Below are 5055 nucleotides of genomic sequence, written 5' to 3' on the forward strand. Positions count from 1 at the left end.
AGAGAGAGAGAGAGAGAGAGAGAGAGAGAGAGAGAGAGAGAGAGAGAGAGAGAGAGAGAGAGAGAGAGAGAGAGAGAGAGAGAGAGAGAGAGAGAGAGAGAAAGAGAGAGGGACAGAGAGAAAGAGAGAGAGAGAGAGAGAGAGAGAGAGAGAGAGAGGGAGAGAGAGAGAGAGAGAGAGAGAGAAAGAGAGAGAGAGAGATAGGGAGAGAGAGAGAGAGAGAGAGAGAGAGAGAGAGAGAGAGAGAGAGAGAGAGAGAGAGAGAGAGAGAGAGAGAGAGAGAGAGAGAGAGAGAGAGAGAGAGAGAGAGAGAGAGAGAGAGAGAGAGAGAGAGAGAGAGAGAGAGAGAGAGAGAGAGAGAGAGAGAGAGAGAGAGAGAGAGAGAGAGAGAGAGAGAGAGAGAGAGAGAAAGAGGGATACATAAGAGAGAGAGAGCAAGAGAGAGAGAGAGAGAGAGAGAGAGAGAGAGAGAGAGAGAGAGAGAGAGAGAGAGAGAGAGAGAGAGAGAGAGAGAGAGAGAGAGAGAGAGAGAGAGAGAGAGAGCGAGAGAGAGAGAGCAACAAACGTACGTTAGAGGAGACCAGATAAGTGAAATAAGACGCAAGTGGAGCAGATGGGAAACTTAGGACAGAACTGCTAGCGAGAGGCGTGAGGTGACTCTCATTGGCCCATAAACGTCCACACCCCAGTGGCATGGGAACGCAATATGATTCATCAATGTAGGCATTTAATGGAATGTACATGCATTTTAGTCGTTGCGCTTCGATTTAAGGATTCATGCTTTCTAGTCAATGGACTGATCTTTCTCTGCTAAAGACCTGCCGTCAGACCTAAAGACGGTGTCACTTTATGCAGATATTTTGATTGTATTTATTTGGACTGTTACAGTGATTTCGGACTGCTTTTTCCAGCCTCATATTATCATACCACGCAGTAAATCATACCCTTATTCCAGTTTTAAGGTTATTTTCTTTACTCCGTCATCGATGCGCCAACGCTTTAACCATGATGCACAATTGGAGTAGGATTGCCATCGTCAAGGACATCACATCAGAGCCTAAGACGTCTCAAGGTCAACGAATCTGAGGCCTATCAAAGCCTATTTTCCTTTCTGCAAAGCCAGACACTTCGACTGGGATCTCAGAGGACAGGAGGCGTGAGGAGAATGGAAGAGGAGGTGAAAGTCTTCGTCCGCGTCTGGTTCGTTGCCATTCCTGCGGCGATGGGTTACTGCTATTCCCTCAATTCTATCATCCGACCGGGGAAGTTTCGCCTCCTTGCGATCCTTCCAGTAATAGCCCTCTTCATCCTCCTCCCCTTCTCCTTCTCCACTGTTCACCTCCGGTTTATCACCGCCTGCATCTTCGTCTGGCTAGCCCCGTTCAAGCTTCTCCTCTTCGCGTTTGATCGCGGGCCGCTCCGCAACGGAGGAACAACAGATCAGCGTTCACTGCTGACGTTCATTCTGCTGGCCTCCCTCCCAATCGTGATAAAGAAAAAACCTGCGTCGCCTCAGACCTCCCGTTCGCTAAAGATTTTTATCGCCGGGTATGCGATGAAAGGTCTGCTCTTGGCCTTTATCGTATATTTCTATCCTGAGAGGCGGAGATTTCATCGGAGAATGGGCTTCGCTCTCCACTACCTTTACTCCTACGTGTTTATTGATCTCGTTACTGCAAGTACCGCTGTCGTGGCCCGAGCGTTACTGCCGCCGGGGACAGGCTTTGAACCGCAGTTCGCCGCGCCCTTCTTGTCGTCGTCTCTTCAGGATTTCTGGGGCAAGCGTTGGAATCTAGTAATATCAAACATCCTGCGTTCCGCCGTGTATGGTCCAGTTCGGAGACTGTATGGCCGCACAGCCGGTGTCATGGCATCGTTTATCGTCTCCGCACTGATGCATGAAGTGCTCTTCTACTATCTGGCCTTCGAGCCGTCGTCTGGAGAGGTCGGACTGTTCTTCGTGCTGCACGGCGTATGCACAGCGGCAGAGATATCGGTAAAGAAATGGTGGAGTAGGAGAGGAATGAAGCCGCTGAACCCCGTGTTGACTATACCGGTGACTGTCGTGTTCGTGTTGGGGACTTCTTGGTGGTTGTTCATGCCACCGGCAATCAGGGCTATCGAGAATGAGACGGAGGATTTCCTCTCGCTGTTGAAAGGGTTTGTGATGCGACATGATGTGCGTTAACTTCATGGCCAAGGTTATTCCTGGATTGATGCCGCCAGTTTTAGTTTTATTTGTTATCTATCGTCAGAGATAGATCTGTGACATCTCGTTAATTGTCGTAAAATATGGCAGTGGTGTTTATCGATCCTCAGAGATTGAACTGTACCTTCTAGTTAATTGTTGTAAAATATGGCAGTGGTGTTTATCGATCGTTAGAGATAGAGTTGTACCTTTCAGTTAATTGTTGTAAAATATGGCAGTGGTGTTTATCGATCGTTAGAGATAGAGTTGTACCTTTCAGTTAATTGTTGTAAAATATGGCAGTGATGTTTATCGATCGTTAGAGATAGACTTGTACCCTCCAGTTAATTGTTGTAAAATATGGCAGTGATGTTTATCGATCGTTAGAGATAGAATTGTACCCTCCAGTTAATTGTTGTAAAATATGGCAGTGGTTTATATCTAGATGGCGGTATAGGAATCCTTATCGCCTTATTTCTGGAGGAAGAAAATTGCCAAGATATCTGATGCTGAGAATTCGGAAGAGTCCTTATCCTCTCATGGCCCCGGGAAAATGGAGAGACGTGTTTGGACACTCGTCGAGAGCACTTGGAGCATTTAGGGCGGCCGTGACACGTTAGAATGCGACCTAGTCCATTGCACTTTAATGAATGAGCTATGACTTCACGCCGGAGAGTGGGCGTGGCATGGTTTGGTCCGTAGAAAACTTGTGACTTGTGGGGAGAGATCAAGAGAGAATGAGTGAGAGGGAGAAAGAGAGAAAGCCAGTTATCTGTTGAGAGAGAAAGAGGAGGGAGATGGAGAGAGAACGCAAGAGGGAATGAGACAAGGAAAAACTATAGCGCAGAATTAGGGTTCAATAATTAGGACTGGGGACATTTAGGACTAGTCAGCCCTGCCTGAACTGGAAGGGAACTGGAAGTAAATTATTAAATATTTATTTAGTATTTTTTTGTAAAAATAAATAAATAAATCCAATTTCACCAGAGAGGTTTCTATTGAGTTTTGCATCGCTGCGACATATTTGATCGTTTGTGGGCACCCGATCGATGAAGAGGAGTTCTTATCATAAGGCAAGCTGCAACAACCCATCACAACCTCTTCCTCTATTGAAATTTCTTCCTTTTTCTATTCACCCTGACAGTTCTCATAGATGTATGGAGGGAGAGGGGTGTAGAGAAAGAGAGGTGTGGAGGGAGAAAGACCCATAGATGGAGATAGGGAGAGGGGGGGAAGAGGGGAAGGGAAGCCAAGGGGCATTTGTGACCAGCGGTCCTAAAGCTGGTTAACATAACCAAGGAGGAACCTGAATCGGACTGAAGTTTAGGTATGGTTTAGGTCTTTGCTAAAAGCTGGGACCCGACCAGGACCGCCAAACCTAAGGTAGAGTGGTATGCTTCAATCACATTACAATTACACACGATTTCAAATTAAGGGATGATGATTGCATTAGTGTCCCAATGGTTTAACAGCATCGTTAGTGGATCCTAAAATGATATAATTAACTAGTTAAAGTATTATACGGGGTTCTGTTTAAAAATATGTGGATACAACTTTAAAAATAACATGTAAAATTCCCACCACATCAGAATGTAACACATTTTTCTACATCACCGGGTGGATTCCTGCTTGCTATGAACTCCTGCATGGGTGAGCGTAAGACACAAAGTCTAATCACCTAATTAAACGATAATTATAAGAAATGGAAGAAAATACCAAAGAAATACCCAAACAAATAAAATGTAAGCTTTTTCTTAAATAATCGTTTCATAAAATAAGTCACTTTACACCCATATAAAACATAAAATTATTAGAATTCATACAATGAGATCTAAAAGATATATCAAAGTCTAAGTTCATGAAATTTTAGCACTCCCTTTTGCCTCAGACAGTATGTTATATAGAAGATTGAAAGCTCACCATCTATTTATATAATATCAAATTAAAATCATAATATGAATCAGTTCCATCGTATGAAATAAAATGTCTCAAATTTGACAATTAAACCTAAATCTAAGACACAAGTCAATGATCCAATCACCTTTAACAGAATGCAATCATTAGGTTCTTTGAATGGGTCATCACTAGATGTATACATGTCCAACCTCTAGACATATCCATTTGGTCCTCAGCACATTGAGTCTCTTCATCTTCTACTTGATAAGTGTCTCCAACAATCTGAGATGATTATTTTCCCAGGCTGCTTGTATTAATAGAGGACTCCACCCAAGGAGGGTGGAATTAGGATCAGGGGTACTGACAAAAAATATGATTGGGAATTTTTGGTCCTTTATATATATTCGTACTTCATAGAATATTTCATAAGAACCATTAAATTTTATGTATATCATCTATGGTAAAATCCCTCATCCATCTAAAAATCATAGAATAAGTTGGGGTATGGTCATATTATCAAACCCCAATCAACCGTCTAATCTAGTATCCATGCATTTGGTTCATAATCACAAATTTTCTTTCGTCCAGTAATTACTCTACCTTGGGAAACCTCATCACGTTGTATGTTTTGAGCTGTCTTCCCTTGTAACAAGGTGGATGATCACATCATGACCATTTAATCCTTCATGGACTTTTGTCAAAATAGGTAAGCCGACAGAATCCTATGTTTTGGGACTTTTGGGGTTATTGCCAGATTGCATCTGTGTTAAGCATATTTCCAATCCTTTATGTGATAGTTAAAACAAACAGTTGCCCATTTAAAATATTTATTGTGTCTTAGGTCAAAGAGCAACTTAACACAATTGTGACATGAATGAACCTAGTTCATAGTTACATATAAAACCATACTGGGATTCAAATGGATCAAACCAATGAACTCATTTCCTAAATAGTGCTTACTATATCTCTTC

At 42.9% G+C, this 5055-nt stretch overlaps 1 pseudogene; it reads left to right on the forward strand.

The window, feature by feature from the left end:
- Positions 1–1067: 1067 nt before the first annotated feature.
- LOC144717100 (putative long-chain-alcohol O-fatty-acyltransferase 5 pseudogene) lies at positions 1068–2382 on the forward strand (annotated as a pseudogene).
- Positions 2383–5055: the final 2673 nt, after the last annotated feature.

This window comes from Wolffia australiana, chromosome 2 (assembly GCF_029677425.1).
Source record: "Wolffia australiana isolate 7733 chromosome 2, ASM2967742v1".
NCBI lineage: Eukaryota > Viridiplantae > Streptophyta > Magnoliopsida > Alismatales > Araceae > Wolffia > Wolffia australiana.